The sequence below is a fragment of the Pongo pygmaeus genome, chromosome 16, assembly GCF_028885625.2.
Source record: "Pongo pygmaeus isolate AG05252 chromosome 16, NHGRI_mPonPyg2-v2.0_pri, whole genome shotgun sequence".
In the NCBI taxonomy this organism is placed as follows: Eukaryota; Metazoa; Chordata; class Mammalia; order Primates; family Hominidae; genus Pongo; species Pongo pygmaeus.
In genome coordinates, this window is record NC_072389.2 from 31,951,978 (window position 1) to 31,971,898 (window position 19,921).

Sequence of the window (19,921 nt, forward strand, 5' to 3'; positions counted from 1 at the left end):
AAACTCATGAACACAAAGAACGGAACAAAGGACACTGGGGCCTACTTGTAAGTGAAGGGGAGAAGGAGGGAGAGGAGCAGAAAAACTAAATATTGGCTAGTAGGCTTAGTACCTGGGTGATAAAATGATCTGTACAATAAACCTCCATTACACAAGATTACCTATATAACAAAACTGTACATGTATCCACAAACCTAAATTTAAATATATAAAGTTAAAAAAATCAAAATCATATAAAAACTATAAAAAATAAAAAAAGCTAAAATGAGCTACTTTTCAAATAAAGTTATATTGCTTCACAGTTACTGTATCTTCCAATAATAAATAATCCTAATTCCTTTCTCCTGTCCTTTGCATTATTGCTGATATCCACTCATATATATGTGTATATATATACATACACACACATATACAAACACACATACACATGTGCATATATCTGTACACATATATACTTAAAATATATACATAAGATATGTATATAAGTTATATACATAGGCATATATTTAATAATTTTTCTATTTTTTCAAGAAATTGTTTTCTCTCATAATAAACTAAGAATATAAAAATGTTACACCAATAAAAAGGTAAAATTATATATAACTGATATTTTTAGAAATACAAGAGAGGGAAAAATGTAAAATGCTCAGTGAGAACCACAAAAGGCAGAAAATGAATGGAAGATGAAAATAAGAAGAAAGAGCAAGGACAACAACTCGAAAACATTGACAAATATGATAAATATTCATCCAACTGTATCGCTTAGCACTTTGAATGTCAATGGTCTAACTGCACCAAGTAAAAGACACAGACTTACAAAGTGAATCAAAAAACAAGACACAACTGTTATTTATAAGCCCAACCAAATATAAAGACAAATAAAAGTAAATGAATGGAACAAAATGTACGATGCTAACTCTAATCAAAGTAAACAAGAGGAGCTATATGAATTACAGGCAGAGCAGACTTCAAAGCAAGAAAAGTTATCAGGAATAAAGAAGGGCATTACATAGAGATGAAGAGCCATTCTTCCAAGAAGATGTCATAATTCTTAAAGCCTATAAGCCTGTTAACAGAGCGTAAACTATGAGACAGAAATCAACAGAACCACAAGGAAAAAGATGAATTCAGTATTATAGTTGGAAACATTAACACCCTATATCAGATACGGACAGATCTAGCAGGCAGTAATTCAGGAGGGAAAAGCTGAACTCCACAGCACCAACAAGCAACTGGGCATAACTGACACCTACAGTCTTCTTCCCTCAACTACTCCAGATGACACATTCTTCTTAAGCTCACATGGAATATTCAGCAAAATGTGCCACATTCCGGGACAAAAAATACCCTAACAATTTTTAAAAAGTAAATCATACAATGTCAGCTCTAAGACCACAGTGGAATTAAAATAGAAATCGAAGGATAACTGGAATGAGAACTGCAATATCCCAAAATGCACTGAGATTAAACAACACGCTTCCATATAATATATGGGTCAAAGAGGATATCTCCAGAGAAATTTTTTTTAAATTAATTAAATGAAAATAAAAACACAATTTATCAAAATTTGTAGGATGAAAGGAAAGCAGAACATATAGACAAATAAATACCATTGAACACATACATAGGAAACGATGAAAAGACCAAAAATCTGTCACCTGTGTTGCCACCTTTGGAACCTAGAAAAGGAAGAATATATTAAATCTAAAGTCAGTAAAAGAAAAGCGATAACGTTGTTAACAAAATAAAACAAACGAAAAGTTAAAGCAACTGGATTTTTCAAACACTTATTATCTTAATAGCTCTCAGAACACAGACGCATCCAAAATTAACAGGGCAAACAAAGCACCCCCAACACCCCCCCTTGCTTACGGGCATTCGGCCATGACCCCTCAGAAGTGGGGACCCCGCGCTTCAGAAATGATCAGTCTCGGGCTACTGGGGCCGGGCAGTATCATTTCCTCCGAAGTCATGCTGTACATTTTAGAACAGCGAAATAATAGATTTTTAGTGTTCTCACCATAAAGTATTAGCTGGTGAGTTGATGCACATGTTAATTAGCTTGATGGAATCTTCCCCAATGAATACAAGAATCAAAATATCACACTGTTATCCATAAATACACAGAATGTGTCAACGAAAAGTTTTGGTAAATTCTTTATCTATGAATAATTCACAAATAGGAAACGTAGGTAAGTAACAATTGTTATGTCCATAATATAAAAGGGCATATGTGACAGAAAGAAAGCTTTTTAAATGTACGTTACGGTCTCGGAAACACGGAGAAATCCTGAGGTCTGAAGAACAAACAGGGACGAAGACACAGGCAGGCACCGCCACAGGAACAAGCGCGCGTTCCTGGAGAGGCCACCGGGAAAGCTCAAGGAGGACCCCGCAGACATCCGCCCTTAGTTCCCCTGTAGATCTCACCGCCCTCTCCCCCTGTCAGCCTCGCCCTCCCATCGCCGCCCTCCACCCTCCTCCCTCACTCCCTGTCAGCCTCGCCCTCCACCCGCGGCCCTCACGCCCCACGTGGGCCTGGCTCCCGCCCCCAAGCCCAGCCTGCGCGGCAACCTCGGGTCCCCTCACTGCGCAGCTGCGACCCACGCGCCCGCACTTCCCTTCAGGCTGCTCCCAACCTCACCTGTGTGGGCGCCGGGTGGAGAGGAGCCGGCAGATCTGAGTTTTCTCATCCATGGATCCCACCCACACCTGCAAAAGGACTGAGGGGGCAGAAACCTGCGCTGGCGGGGAAGTGAGTGTCTGAGCGACAGAGAAAAGGCGGCGAACAAGCGCAGCCCCATGAGCCCTGCAGTCAGACAGCCGGGGGTCCTCTTTGCTCTTCTCCACCCTCGTTTCTCCCAGACCCACGCCCCCCCTGGCGGAGCCCAGGAGTCTCCCCGGGGGACAGGGCCCACTCACTCCTCAACGTCTTTCCCATAGGCTGAGCTCATGGGCTGGGGTAACATCTCAGGGAACCAAACCCAGACATTGGAATCCCTCCCCACAGGGCTCAGTCCTCAGGGAGCGGCCCTCCCTGCCTCCCCTGCCCAGTCCCTCTGTGGTCTGCCCTTCCTGCTCCTGAGTCCTCACCAATTACTCATCCCAGCGGTCCTTCCAATCCACCGCCCTCTTCTCATGGCCTGGCCTGTGCGGGGCACACACGTTTTCCTCCTCGCTTTCCCTCCCCTGTCTCCTGGACTCACTGCACCTCACTCTCCAGCATCTCCAATGTTCCTCCTCGTGGAGGCTTCCCTTGTCCATCCCATCCCAGGCCTGAAACCTGTCCTCTCAGTTCCCAAGGGCAGCTCTTCCACCTTATAGTTTAATTTTTGTCAAGTTTTCTGAAACTCTATTGGACAGAAGCATCAGAGAACATGGCAACTTTGCCTATGCTGTCTCTGAGCCCCACACATGTCCTGGACAAAAAGCAACTCTGTAAATTCTCTGGTAACCTATAAAACTATAAATCACTTTTAAAGATTATTATCTGATAAAAGAAAATAAATTGAAGTTCCCACTTCTTTTCTGCAGATGATAATCGGAAAACATTTGCTGTGTGGAGTTGTATGCACAAAGTTTCGGAGTGGCTTTTTTTTTTTTAACTGAAGAAGCCATTTTGGTATTTCCTCATCAAAGAGTAAGAGAAAAATACACACCTATATTATGAGCCATCAGTATAAGGAAATGTCTTGCAGACGTTTACAAACACTATGTAGAAGGAATCAGAGATTCAAGCCAGTATCTATAAATTTCAGGTAAAAGAAAAACAATATGCTGAAGTTTATTCGTGCATATTAACAAAATAACTGGTCTTTGTGTGCTGGAAGGGAGTCTTGATGTTCCATCTATTCAAATTAATGCTTTCGAACCTTGCAAATTAGAACAAACTAAGCCATGTACAAAACCCTTTTTAAGTATGGGTCTCTAGCAAATTTTGTCTTGTGGTTCCTAGCAAACTTTCTGCACCTCTTCAACTAGAAGTATTTCAGAGGAAATTTGTGGAAAACAATTATAGACAATGGGTTAGATTTCCATTAATTTAATAAAGAGTGATAAAATATAAAAATAAAGATATTTTGAAAAATGATTATGAATAATTAAACAAAAGGCATTAATACACAATACAAAAATTTAAATTTGGTCCTACATGATGTTTATGTGATGATAAAAAAGTACGTTGACACAGAAAGTGTCAAAGGCCTTTGCACACCAAAACAAACACTGTTTCATTTGTTCAAAACAAATACTGTGTCATTTGTTTTCAGACAGCAAACAGAATGATTCTTTGACACACTCAATCTTTCCAAGAAATAACCACTTCCCCAACCAACACCAGAAGTAGAGCAAGAAAATGTTGTGTTTCCCATGAAGACACCACAGAGACAGGCTCAACTCTCCTGCATCTACTTAGGCACTGTCTTGGATAGGGGTGGTCTGGAGGAGGTAAACCTTGTCTAGTGAGTTGTCTGTGTTTGTGCAGGAAGCACCCAGGGATGTTTGTTTTGTAAAAATACAAAAGTATACATTTGGTTGTACATGATGGCTATGTGACCAAGAAAAGAGTGTTTTCTTTGTGTTAAATACACCAGTGTGAAACACACTTGTACACAAAACCAAAAACCAAGATGTAACATTACAGTGCCAGGACTGAAGGGGAAATGTGCTATTGGTCAGAAAGAATGATTATGTAACAAATTCATGCTTATACAAAATAACTGAATTCCCCACCCCACCCAACAGGGAGCTCCTCCCCTTGTGCATGCAGACCCCACAGAGAGGTTCTGAGCTCAGAAGCTCCCTGCTGGTCCTGCCTTTGATGTGCATCATCTGGAGGAGGAGACCCATGGCCACAGCATCATCTACAGCAAGGCAGGAGGCACCCGGGGCTGCATCTCCAGGTTTTCCCACCACTTGCTGTCGTTGAAGGTATGAAATACATAAACTGAAGACTGGTGTTCACGGACTTATAAAATTAACAAAGACATTACAGACATAAGAGACAACAATGATATTCTAAAACTATAAAGCCACTGATTGATTCAAAGTCCACCTGAGAGTATTGGTGTAGGTGAAAGGCATGGAGATTTTTAATCTTCTTTCACTTCATTATGGAAAAGCACAGTCATTAAGAGAATGGTCACAAAATTATTGTATTAAATGAAGTCTGTTAGCAACTAAGAAAGTGTTGCATTTGCACAGAGACAGAGAAATAAACCAATGAAAAAGGAAAACAGCATAAATACAGACAGGTATATATGAACAAATCATTTGTAAGTCAATAAATGGGGACAGATCAATTTTTCTAAAACTATTCAAAAAACTGAATATTCACAAGAGAATTAAAATCTGAACTTTAACTTCATTTTACACACAAAATCAGGTGGATCACAGACATATATATGTACATATAAATAAATATATATGTACATATAAATAAATATATGTACCTATAAATAAATATTTAGTACAGTACGTAGAACACATGAGAAAATATCTTTGGGACTATGTGGTAGGGTAAGATACCTGAAACTAGACCTAGAAAGCACTAATTATATAAGAAAATATTCTACATATTCTACATAGTTGACTTGAGCAACGACTTTGGAGACAGACTGAATGAAACTCAAAGCACTTTTAATCCTTTCATGTAGTGCTTAGTGTCGCATTCAGAACTGGCCCGTGGCAGTGGTAACAGTGCTCACTTCTTGAGATGTCAGGTGGGTTTGTATAAAATAATATATAAAGCATGTAGCATAATATCACATCTATACATATCATTAAGACTAATTTTTATAATAAATTGTGAGATTTATCTTTTAGATTTATATCTCAGAACGAAATAATAAAACCACTAATAAATAATGGAGCAAATATTTCTAATTAGAGTTTTACAATTATTTTAAAAACTTTTCTCGGCTAACACGTTTATATTTGTCTTACATCATTCCTGTGATTACATGAGACAGAACATATATGCAAAATACATTTACAAAGGTATTCCTAACACTTATTTCATTCAGAACAAACTCTCTGAATCAGTTTCAACTTATCTTGTCCATGATTTTCCCCACAATATCATCATCTGTGCTAATCACAAGCACTGATAGTGCTGCATTTCTCATGGACTCCTATGGTAATCTAGGTAAGTTTATCTTTCCAATCTCCTGACACCCTTCTGTAAGTTTTGATGCTTCATGTAATTACTCAAAGATGTCTTTGGGGAGGTTTAGACCAAGTTCATGTGTGTGTGCCCCAGGACAACCACATCATGACTGCTTTCTGGCAATAATGTTATAACTCTTTCCAATAGAAGATGCACCTCTCTTTAAAAGGTGTTAAAATGTGTACCAAAGAATTGTTTACACACTGTTTCTCTGTGACTCCCCACTTCTCAATGTTAAATCATGGTGGCTGAGGCAGGAGAATCGCTTGAACCCTGGTGGTGGAGGTTGCAGTGAGCTGAGATCGCACCACTTCACTCCAGCCTGGGCGAAACAGCGAACTCCATCTCAAACAAACAAACAAAAAAAACGTGGTGGCTAATCTGCTATATTTTAGTCTGTTACTAACATTCTTGTATATATTTTCACATTAATTTATCAACTCTATTTACATTCTACTTAGTTATTAGAAATATTAGACTTATTAGTGAAGTGCTGTAATTGTTTTATAAACTATGGTCCAAGAAATCTATTGATGAGGAAGATATAAATTGTAGAGAGACACTTGAAATTTTTCCTGAAGTGTTAGCTTTCTAAAGACTAAGGAAAATCTATATTTAAAAAATTTGTGTCCTAAAATTAGAAATATAAGCAATGATCCCTGCAAGCTATATTACAAATTCAATTATTTAATCTAGAACATTCTTGATCTCTGTTTTTCTTCATTCTCATTCACCATTTTAATCACACAAATGGTGATAAAACATAGTCACTGTAGAAGCAGATGCATCTCTTAGATCACTGCATAGTGGGGGAAGATCTGTTACATACTGCTTTTTCTTGTATCTACTGAGCTTTCTCCAGCCATACACAGCATATACTGAATCACTCACATGACTTCACCTGCCAAAAACCAGTTGTCTACAGATTCATATCGAGATCTTAGTAAGCAAGCATTGTCATCAACCACCATATTTAGAAGCATTGTTTGTGTGCCCTACTCACCTTCTGCCATGATGACATTTATTCTGTAGTCTTTGACCTTGGAAATGGACAATGTAATTCCAAGATGTGAAGAGCAACAGAATATATGGTCCCAAAAAATTCATGCCGACAGAAATAGAAAGTATCACAGTGATCTGATAATCAGTTGAAGAACAAATCCCTGTACCAAGGGAAATAAAACACTCTCCTGATTGTAGAAATACAATTTGTGTTCCCTGTCACCGACATTTTGCAATATCGGCTTCCAATGTCCAGCAGTCATTTTTTCCAGAAAGGCTTTAGTGAAATTATGTGAATAAACTGCCAGACAATGTCTGAAAATGGGGCGTCCTGGGATATATGAGGAACAGGCACCTCTCTCTGAAGAAGTGGTTACTGACACTTAAAATGTTCCTGAGTAATGAGTAGCATGATTTCAAAGGCAAAAATGGATGAGAGTTCCCGGAGCTAACTGTGTTTAACCGAAGCAGGTGCACCTGGGTTCAGAATGGTGGCTAGATTAGGGAAGCTGCGCTGCTGTTCTTTCCCTACTTGCCCACTCCATCTCCTGAAACCAAGCTAATGTGCTTGTGTCTTTTTGTTGGTTTTTGTTTTGCACCAAAATATTATTTTAAAATTATTTTGAAATCATATTTGACTTACAGTAGGAGGTATATATAGTGCAGAGAGTTTCATATACCTTTCAGCTTAAAGGAATATTAACACGTTATATAACCATAGACTATTCATGAAAACTGAGAAATTGACAGTGATATAAAACTATCAATGGAACTACAGACTTTCTTCATAGTTTTCTTCAGGTTTCTAATAATATCACTTTTCTATTCCAGTATCTAATCTAGGATACCACATTACATTTAATGCCAGGTGTATTACTTAGTTATTGTTGTATAACAAATTCCCACACAGCTGAGTGGCTGAAAAGCACATACACATTACTCACAGTTTCTCTTGGTCAGGAATCTAGATGTAGAAAATGGCCAAGGCTGAAGTCTCCCCTGAAGGCTCACCTGGGGAAGGATCCTCCCCAGGCTCACATGATTGTTGTTAGGATTTAATTCCGGTTCCATGTTAAGATGACTTCACTAGGAAATTATTTCATACCTTTAAATAATTAATACAAATTCATTATGAATTCTCTAAAAACATTAAACAACAGCAATGACAGTGGTGAAGAGATCACTTGGCAATGCATACTATGAGGTACTTTATCCTCATACCACAATTAGACCAAAACATTTCAAGAAAGGAAAATTAAGACCAATATGCCTTATGAATAAAGAGGCAAAAGACAAACAACCCCATCAAAAAGTGGGCAAAGGATAGGAAGAGACACTCCTCAAAAGAAGACATTTATGCAGCCAACAGACACATGAAAAAATGCTCATCATCACTGGCCATCAGAGAAATGCAAATCAAAACCACAGTGAGATACCATCTCACACCAGTTAGAATTCGATCATTAAAAAGTCAGGAAACAACAGGTGCTGGAGAGGATGTGGAGAAACAGGAACACTTTGACACTGTTGGTGGGACTGTAAACTAGTTCAACCATTGTGGAAGTCAGTGTGGCGATTCCTCAGGGATCTAGGACTAGAAATACCATTTGACCCAGCCATCCCATTACTGGGTATATACCCAAAGGATTATAAATCATGCTGCTATAAAGACACATGCACATGTATGTTTATTGTGGCACTATTCACAATAGCAAAGACCTGGAACCAAGCCAAATGTCCAACAATGATAGACTTGATTAAGAAAATGTGGCACATATACACCATGGAATATTATGCAGCCATAAAAAATGATGAGTTCATGTCCTTTTTAGGGACACGGATGAAGCTCGAAACTATCATTCTCAGCAAACTATCGCAAGGACAAAAAAGCAAACGCCGCATGTTCTCACTCATAGGTGGGAATTGAACAATGAGAACACATGGACACAGGAAGGGGAACATCACACACCAGGGCTGTTGTGGGGTGGGGGTAGGGGGAGGGATAGCATTAGGAGCTATACCTAATGTTAAATGACGAGTTAATGGTTGCAGCACACCAACATGGCATATGTATACATATGTAACTAACCTGCACATTGTGCACATATACCCTAAAACTTAAAGTATAATTAAAAAAAAAAGAAAAAAATATTTGGAAAAATTTTAAAAAAAGAGGCAAAATTCCTTAAGGAAATAATAGCAAAACAAATCAGCAACATGCAAAAAGTATTATGCACTATGGTTAAGGGTATTTCCTCAGGAATGCAAATTTTGTTCAACATACAATTCATGCACTGTATTAATGGAATAAAGCACAGAACCTACACGATCATCTCAAAGACACACAATAAGCACTTGACAAATCAAAAACACATTCATGATAAAGATATGCAGGAAATGAGGACTATAAAGAAACTGTCTTCACTTTAAAGCATTCAAAAAAAAAACCCTCACATTATATAAAAGTTTTCTGAAAAGCTCAATACTTTCTCCAAGATTAGAAATAAAACAAGGAATTTCATCCTGGCCACATTTTTTTCCCCACATTATGCTAGAGGATGTAGCAAGGATATTAGTCCAGAAAAATGAATATAAGACTTCCAGTGTAAAAGAAAGTAAAACTCTGTTGGCAATTGACACAATTCGTGTATAGAACATCAAAATGACTCTAATAAAATAGAATGCAAATTAAAATATAAGTTCAATACAGTTCCAATACACAAGATCAATATATAGAAATATGTATTTCTGTATACTAGAAATTAACAAATTAAAGAAAAAACTCAGAAACCCATGCTATTTAAAATAGCATCCAAAAGGAAAAATACATAAGAATAAATTTAACAAAATACACGTATGACATGTATATAGAAAACTGTAAAATACATTAAATGTAATTAATAAAATTCTATAAAAACAGATGAATATTGAATGATCATTGATTAAAAGGCTTGATATTATTAAGTTGACAATACTTTTTATATGGCTCTATAGATTTAATGCAATTTCCATGAAAATCCCAGGTGACGTTTTTTCACTAACTTGTCAGATTTTAAATTCTATATATAATGCAATAGAGAAGAGTTAAAATAATTTTGAAAAAAACAGAATTTGTAAAATAGACTCATACTTTCTGATTTTAAAATTAAAGACAAAGCCATACTAATTAAGATGTGTGGTGTAGACATACAGATAAATAGAATAAAATTGAATATCAAACAGTTAACCTTTACATTTATGGTCAAATAATTTTACAAGGGCTCCAAGTAAATTCAATATGGAAAAGTATTTTTTTAAATAAACAGATTCTGGGACAAGTCGACATCATCGACATCAACAGTCAAGTTAAACTCCTCCCTCATAGCATATGCATAAATAGTTCAAATTAGTCACTGACATGGTTTGGATTTGTATCCCTGCCCAAATCTCATGCCACATTGTAATCCCCAATGTTACAGGAGGGGCCTGGTGAGAGGTGATTGGATAATGGGGGAAGATTTCCCCTTGCTCTTCTCATGACAGTAAGAAAATTTTCATGAGATATCGCTATTTAAAAGCATGTAGGACCTCACTCTTCTTTCCCTTCTTCCTTCTCAGGCCATAAAAAATGTGCCTGCTTTCCCTTCTCCTTCTGTCATGATTGTAAGTTTCCTGAGGCCTCCCCAGCCATGTTTCCTCTACAGCCTGCAGAACTATGAGGCAATTAAACCTCTTTGCTTTATAAATTACCCAGTTTCAGGTAGTTCTTTATAGCAATGCAAGAACAGGCTAATACAGAAAATTGCTACTGGGAGTGGGGCATTGCTATAAAGATACTTGAAAATGCGGAAGTGACTTTGAAACTGGGTAATGAGCAGAGGTTGGAACAGTCTGGAGGGGTCAGAAAAAGATAGGAATATGAGGAGAAGTTTCGAACTTTCCAGAGACTGGTTAAATTGTTGTGACTACAATGCTGATAGTGACATGGGCTATGAAGTCCAGGCTGAGGTGGTCTCAGATGGAGATGAGAAACTTATTGGGAACTAGAGTAAGGGTCACTCTTGTTATGTTAGCACAGAGACTGGTGGCATTGTGCCCCTGCTCTAGGGATCAGTGGAACTTTGAATTTGAGACTGATGATTTAGGGTATCTTGTGGAAGAAATTGCTAAGCAGCAAAGTGTTCAAGATGTCATCTCGCTGCTTCTAACAGTGTATTGTCATAGTGTGAGCAAAGTGATGCTATGAAACTAAAACTTATATTTAAAACACAGGCAGAGCATAAAAGTTTAGAAAATTTGCAGTCTAGCCATTTTGTAAAATGAAAAACCTGACCAGGTGCTGTGGCTAATGCCTGTAATCCCAGCACTTTGGGAAGCTGAGGCAGGCGGATCACAAGGTCAGGAGTTCAAGACCAGTCTGGCCAATATGGTGAAACCTCGTCTCTATTAAAAATACAAAAATTATCCAGGCATGGTGGCACATGCCTGTAGTCCTAGCTACTCAGGAGGCTGAGGCAGAAGAATTACTTGAACCTGGGAGGTGGAGATTGCAGTGAGCTGAGATTGCACCACTGCATTCCAGCCTGGGCGACAGAGTGAGACTCCATCTCAAAAAAATAAATAAATCAATAAAATAAAATAAAATAAAAGAGAAAGAAAGAAAGAAAAGGAAAACAAAAAAAAAAGAAGAATCCATTTTCTGGGAAGGAACTCAAGGCAGCTGATGAAATTCTCATAAGAGGAGCCGAATTTTAATAGCCAAGACAATAAGGAAAATGCCTCAAAGCCACTTCAGAAACCTTCCCATCAGCCCCTCCCATCATAGGCACAAAAGCCTAGAAGAAAATAATGGTTTCAAGGACCAAGCCCCAGGCCCTGGTGCCCTGTGCAACCCTGGGCCACTGCTCCCTGTGTCCCAGCTCCTCCAGCTCCAGCTATGACTAAAAGGTCCCCAGATACATATCAGGCCACTGCTCCAGGAGGTGCAAGCCATAATCCTTGGCCGTTTCCACGTGGTGTTAAGCCTGAAGGTACACAGAGGGAAAGACTTGAGGCTTAGGAGCCTCTGCCTAGATTTCAGAGAATGTATAGAAATGTCTTGATGCCAGACAGGGATGCCCTCTCTCACCACTTCTATTCAACATAGGGTTGGAAGTTCTGGCCAGGGCAATTAGGCAGGAGAAGGAAATAAAGGGTATTCAATTAGGAAAAGAGGAAGTCAAATTGTCCCTGTTTGCAGATGACATGATTGTATATCTAGAAAACCCCATCGTCTCAGCCCAAAATCTCCTTAAGCTGATAAGCAACTTCAGCAAAGTCTCAGAATACAAAATCAATGTGCAAAAATCACAAGCATTCTTATACATCAATAACAGACAAACAGAGAGCCAAATCATGAGTGAACTCCCATTCACAATTGCTTCAAAGAGAATAAAATACCTAGGAATCCAACTTACAAGGGATGTGAAGGACCTCTTCAAGGAGAACTACAAACCACTGCTCAAGGAAATAAAAGAGGATACAAACAAATGGAAGAACATTCCATGCTCATGGGTAGGAAGAATCAATATCATGAAAATGGCCATCCTTCCCAAGGTAATTTACAGATTCAATGCCATCCCCATCAAGCTACCAATGACTTTCTTCACAGAATTGGAAAAAACTACTTTAAAGTTCATATGGAACCAAAAAAGAGCCCGCATCGACAAGTCAATCCTAAGCCAAAAGAACAAAGCTTGAGGCATCACACTACCTGACTTCTAACTATTCTACAAGGCTACAGTAACCAAAACAGCATGGTACTGGTACCAAAACAGAGATATAGATCAATGGAACAGAACAGAGCCGTCAGAAATAATGCCACATATCTACAACTATCTGATCTTTGACAAACCTGACAAAAACAAGAAATGGGGAAAGGATTCCCTATTTAATAAATGGTGCTGGGAAAACTGGCTAGCCATATGTAGAAAGCTGAAACTGGATGCCTTCCTTACACCTTATACAAAAATCAATTCAAGATGGATTAAAGACTTAAATGTTAGACCTAAAACCATAAAAACCCTCAAAGAAAACCTAGGCATTACCATTCAGGACATAGGCATGGGCAAGGACTTCATGTCTAAAACACCAAAAGCAATGGCCACAAAAACCAAAACTGACAAATGGGATCTAATTAAACTAAAGAGCTTCTGCACAGCAAAAGAAACTACCATCAGAGTGAACAGGCAACCTACAAAATGGGAGAAAATTTTCCCAACCTACTCATCTGACAGAGGGCTAATATCCAGAATCTACAATGAACTCCAACAAATTTACAAGAAAAAAACAAACAACCCCATCAAAAAGTGGGCAAAGGACATGAACAGACACTTCTCAAAAGAAGACATTTATGCAGCCAAAAAACACATGAAAAAATGCTCACCATCACTGGCCATCAGAGAAATGCAAATCAAAACCACAATGAGATACCATCTCACACCAGTTAGAATGGCAATCATTAAAAAGTCAGGAAACAACAGGTGCTGGAGAGGATGTGGAGAAATAGGAACACTTTTACACTGTTGGTGGGACTGTAAACTAGTTCAACCCTTGTGGAAGTCAGTGTGGAATTCCTCAGGGATCTAGAACTAGATATTCCATTCGACCCAGCCATCCCATTACTGGGTATATACCCAAAGGACTATAAATCATGCTGCTATAAAGACACATGCACACGTATGTTTATTGCAGCATTATTCACAATAGCAAAGACTTGGAACCAACCCAAATGTCCAACAATGATAGACTGGATTAAGAAAATGTGGCACATATACACCATGGAATACTATGCAGCCATAAAAAATGATGAGTTCATGTCCTTTGTAGGGACATGGATGAAATTGGAAATCATCATTCTCAGTAAACTATGGCAAGGACAAAAAACCAAACACCACATATTCTCACTCATAGGTGGGAATTGAACAATGAGAACACATGGACACAGGAAGGGGAACATCACACTTCGGGGACTGTTGTGGGGTGGGGGGAAGGTGGAGGGATAGCATTGGGAGATATACCTAATGCTAGATGACGAGTTAGTGCGTGCAGCGCACCAGCATGGCACATGTATACATATGTAACTTACCTGCACATTGCGCACATGTACCATAAAACCTAAAGTATAATAATAACAATAAAAAAAAAAGGATAGAGTGCCAATGAGAGAAACAGAAAGGATTAAAGGAAAATTAAAAGTTCAAAAAAAAAAAAAAGAAATGTCTTGATGCCCAGGCAGAAGTCTGCTGCAGTGATGGAGCTCTTAGGGAAAACCTGTACTAGGACAGTGCAGAGAAGAAGTGTAGAGTTGGAGCCCCCACAAAGAGTCTCCACTGGGGGCCTAGTGGAACTGTGAGAAGAGGGCCCCGGTCCTCTAGACCCCAGAGTGGTATATCCACCAACAGCTTGCACTATGTACCTGGAAAAGCCACAGGCACTCAATGCCAGACCTTGAGAGCAGCCATGGTAGCTGAGCCCCACGAAGCAAGAGGGGCAGAGCTTCCCAAGGCCTTGAAAGCCCATCCCTTGCATCAGTGTGGCCTGGATGTGAGATGCAGACTCAAAGGAGATCATTTTGGAGCTTTAAGATTTAATGACTTGCCCTGCTGGGTTTCAAACTTGCATGGGGCCTGTTGCCCCTCTGTTCTAGCTGATTTATAACCTTTGGAATGAGTGTATTTACCCAATGCCTGTACCCCCATTGTATATTGAAAGTAATGACTTTGCTTTTGATTTTACAGGCTCATGGGTAGAAGGGACTTGCCTTGTCTCCGATGAGACTTTGGACGTGGACTTTTGAGTTAATGCTGTAATGAGTTAAGAGATGGGTGACTATTGAGAAGGAATGACTGTATTTTGCAATATGAGGAAAACATGATATTTAGGAGGGCCAGGGGCAGGATGATATGGTTTAGATTTGTGTCTCCTCCCAATCTCATGGCAAATTGTAATCTCCAATGTTGGAGGAGGGGCCTGGAGGGAGGCGACTGACTCTTGGGGGTGGATTCTCCCTTGCTGTTCTTGGGATAGTGAGTTATCACAAAATGTGGTTGTTTAAAAATGTGTGGCACTTCTTTCTTCTATCTATTCCTCCTTCTCCAGCCATGTAAGATGTGCTTGCTTCCCCTTTGCCTTCCACCATGATTGTAAGTCTCCCCAGTCATGCCTCCTATACAGCCTATACAAGTGTGGATATACTAAACCACTGTTCTTTGTTAATTACCCAGTCTCAGGTAGTTCTTTATAGCAGTGTGGGAACAGACTAATACAATCGTACACCTAAATAGCCAAAACTAAAAACAAAAACAAATTGTTTAACAAAGGTTAAACAGTGGTTTCTAAGATATGACAACTAACGCACAAGAGGAAGGAGAAAATAGATATATTGAAACATCACTAATAAAATATATCATAATGTAAAGTACATAATAAAAGAATAAAAACTATCTAAAAATGGGAGAAAAGTCTTTGTATGTCAAATAGCCAATAAGAATTTATAATCTAGAATATATTACAACATCTTACAACTCAAAACTCCACAGGAAAATGCTCCAATCAAAAATAGAAAATTTGAACAGTCATGTCTCCAAAGAAGCTATAGTAATGTTTAATAAGCATATGGAAAGATGTTCAATGCCTCTGTCATTAGGGAAATGCAAATCCCAACCATAAGATATCCTTTACTAATCCAAAAGGCATATTACTAAGTCCAAAAAGCAATTTGGAAAAAGCAAAATACTTTTTTTTTTAAATATATGACAATCTAGAAAAGGCATAAGTATAGAGACAGTAAAGAGTTTATTGGTTACCAGGGTCTCAGCCAAAAGGAAAGATAAATCTGTAAAGATAGAAAATTTCTTTTTGTATATTATTATGTATGCTACTGTAATGTGGATAAGAGATACAGTTTTTCAACTCCCACAAAACATTATAACACAGAGTGAACCTAAAAGTATGTAAATTAACAAAAAAACTTATTTAGTAGATAGGAACAGCCAAGGAAGAAATGCAGAGAAAATACTTTAACTGTATACAAATCTATGAAATAATCCACTGAAGAAGGGGGGAAAAGAAGCTGACCTAAGCAACTGACATAATAAGTGCAGATTCTGTCTAAAGGGTAAAGGATTTGTACATAAGCAGTTGGTATACATACACAGGTGGTAAGGGTGTTTCCCATGGGGTTGTACATTTCTTACTCTGAAACCACTATGCATGCATTTTCAGGTAGTTAAATATTACAGTGGTAGGCTACATACAGATAAGTGAGATGAGTAGACAGATTCACATGGTGCTGAATAAGATTGTGTGGGACTGAGGACGCTGTAGGAATTCATGTTTAATTTAATGTGGATACATACGGAGACTTGTAGAAATTTGTAAACATATGTGTATATGTACTCTTTGCTCTGTTAGCTAGCAAGGCCTCCAATCAACACATTCCCAGTAACAATGTGTACAACCAGTGAGTGCCCAAATCTTTATTTTTAATTTCATTCTCCAACAAAAAAGGTAGGGATCTGTAAGAAAAAGATCAATAATAGACTTGAACAGGGACTAAATACAATTAGCCTGGAGTATCTAGTGGTGATCAAACAAGACAAAATGCTCAACAACAATGCAACCAATGAATCAGCCACATAACAATGTCAAATCTTAAATATGGTGGTATTTCAAAATCACAGGGGACTCAATTTACAGACTTTGTGATGGCATTCAGCTTCATACTGAGGGTTTAACAAAGGTTTTCTCTGGTTTGAGCATTTTGTACTTAGACTATGGTATCCAGCAAGCATCCCAGGATCTCCAGCTTTAGATGGCATGTGGTGGAAATGGTCAGCCTCCGTAATCATGCGATTCAGTTCCCCTAAAAATCCTTTATCTATCTGTCTATCTATCTATCTATCTATCTATCTATCTATCATCTATCTATCTATCTATCTGCCTATTTATCTGTCTGCCTATCTATCTATCTATCTATCTGTCTGTCTGTCTGTCTGTCTATCTATCTATCCATCTATCTATCACTAGCTAGCTCCTACGTATCTATCCTATTGGTTCTGTTTCTCTAGATAACCCTGACTAGTACAGATTTTGGTAGTAAGAACGGTTCTATAGGAAGAGAATTTTAAGGATGAATGTCCTTAATCAAATTTGGGGTTTCTAGAATCGGCTTTCTAATCTGATTGGACCTAAATTCTAAGAACTGTACTTCTAACAGTAGAAAGAGCAATGACAGTCAATGACATGAATTGTTTTTAGAGATACCCAAAATGTCTGCATTTGATACTCCTAATTAAGTACTGATAAGAGGCAAGGTACTTGATTACTCTGTATGTGATACCTCCAGACATTTGTGTAAAACCATGGAACATAATGATAATGGCTTTGTTGCTTCTAATTTCACTGGGAAATTTGAGGAAAGACAGTAATGAGCTTAGGGATTCAATTTTGCAGAACCAGCTCCACATAAACAGCCTAAGAGTTTCTACCTGTGCTCTGAGCCAGAAAACTCTCTTGTAGCCACAGGGAAGAATTTGCTAAAAGTCAAACACAAGCCCTTATCGTGCCACTGGCTGAATTACAAGAAACATTGAACTCCTCAGTCTGGCAGGGTGTCTACTGTTGAAGTGGAAGTTGAGAAAGAATAGCATCCTGTAACTTGGGATGAGGATGGATGGGAAGATTGATGTGGCTGGGGACATTGATCTCCTAAATTCCAATGAGTTTTTATTGCCAGCAGAAGTGGCCTCCTTACAGCCACCCCCTTGGCAATGGCCTTCCCACACAAAGTGATGTAGGCCTTTCCATATGTGTCTGAGTAGCTTACATCTACAATGCCTAAGGAAACAGTAATGGCTTCCCCTGAAGCAGCTGTCAAACAATACATTGCTGATTATCTTCAAGACCCACCCCTGACAGCTGTGTTTCTTCTAGACTCATGGTGAGACTAAAATTACAACAGGCCCCTAAAGCTGATGGATAGTATTTGCCATGAGGAGGTGTGATATACGTCAAAACAGCTACTTGAGTTTTCTAACTAATGCAAACAGAAATTTGAAGACCCTATGTGGAAATAAAGATTATGGGTATGAATAGCTGGGTGTGGTGGCTTGTACCTGTAGTCCCGGCTACACTGGAGGCTGAGGTGGGATGAATGCTGGAACCCAGGTGTTTGAAGCTGCAGTGAGTGATGACTGTACCACTGCACTGCAGCCTGGCCAAAAAAACAAGACTTCATCTGTAAGAAACCAAAAAAAGAAAAAAGAAGTTTGGATAACAGTAGAAGGAACATAAACTTGAATCAGTCCAAATTTAATGATATGGGGCCATTAAGCAGATATTCTGGATTAATGTTGCAGCTTGGGTATTTAAGGATGGTATTAGTAGTTTTATGACTGGTTGGTTGAAATATAGATCAACAGAGGTATGACCATGAGCAAGTGGGTGATTGCCCCATATTCCCTGTATTATGTTGGATGAAGGAATTCATAGGCCTGGGGAGATAGGAATGCTAGAATGGATTTGCCATTTAAAAGCAACTTACAGCAGGGCATGGTGGCTCATGCCTGTAATCCCAGCACTTTGGGAAGCTGAGACAGGTCCATCACTTGAGGTCAGGAGTTTAAGACCAGCCTTGCCAACATGGTGAAACCCCATCTCTACAAAAAACTACAAAAATTAGCCAGATATGGTGGCACACACCAGTTGCCCCAGCTACTCAGGAGGCTGAGACAGGAGGATGGTTTGAACCCAGGAGGCAGAGGTTGCAGTGAGCTGAGATCATGCCACTGCACTCCAGCCTGGGCAAAAAAAAGTGAGACTTTGTCTCTGAATAAATAAATAAATAAATGCAACTTACCCATACTGATAGACTCCAGAAAACATCCTGTTTATCATGACTTTGTTAGGTAGATTTGTGTGGGGAGGCTGGGCACAACTGAAGAGCTCCCTGATCTCTCTTCTCTGTGGACCAGACCTTAATATAGAAACCACAGTACACCAATTGGAAAATCAAAATGCAGTGGGAATAACTGGGTTTCAGGGAATCTTGGGAGCAAGTAGCAACACTCAATCTTCAAAGGCAAGGTTGGCATAGTTATGTCAATGGACAGCAAAGGCAAAGCAACAATCGGGTTCATCTGATTCCTATAGATTTATGTTGCTGGCTAGTTTATAATAGTGTTCTTGGAATTGAAGTACACAGGTAGCCTACTAAATGCTTACCTGATTTGAAGCAGCAGAAAATCTTTAAGTCAAACGAACAAGATTCTGCCTCAAATCCTAAAAACCAGAGACTCATAGAACCTCACTCAATTCTCACAATTGAGCCAGTTTACAATCTCAGAACCCCTTGAAAGGAGCAACAGCCCAGTCCTCTTGAAGTAGGACACAAGTACACTACCAAAATGTTATCAGTTGTATTTCTGCTATCCTTCCTAAAAGGAAACTACAACCATTTACTAGAGTAATGATAGCAGCAGGAGGTAGACACATCCCTAGGCAGATATGGGCAGCTCCCCGATGAAACCCCACCTTCAAACCAAAGACTGTTTAAAGCCTGACAGCCAAGCTCCAAGACTCAGATAAATCCACAGGCCATATTGGGAAACTCCTCGTTTGGCACACTTTCCTCTAATTGGTCCCCACCCTTCACCTACTTTACATATACCTACTCTTTCCTAATTTTTTTTTGCACCGTTGCACCCACCTTTGAGTGGTCGCTTGTTTTACCGT

At 38.9% G+C, this 19,921-nt stretch overlaps 1 long non-coding RNA gene across 4 annotated transcripts in view; it reads right to left on the reverse strand.

The window, feature by feature from the left end:
• The window catches only part of LOC129013567 (uncharacterized), a 189,082-nt gene that overhangs the window by 17,699 nt on the left and 151,462 nt on the right, over positions 1-19,921 (reverse strand). Inside the window, exons 1-2 of one of the 4 annotated variants that reach the window (XR_008494025.2) lie at positions 2,263-2,496; positions 1,625-1,679 (exon numbers count right to left, since the gene is read on the reverse strand). The exons of 2 other annotated variants lie outside the window; for them this stretch is intronic. This is a non-coding gene — a long non-coding RNA (uncharacterized LOC129013567). Of the gene's footprint in view, positions 1-1,624; positions 1,680-1,872; positions 2,030-2,262; positions 2,497-19,921 lie in introns of those variants that run through there. One more of the 4 variants, XR_008494029.2, reaches the window with a different exon arrangement.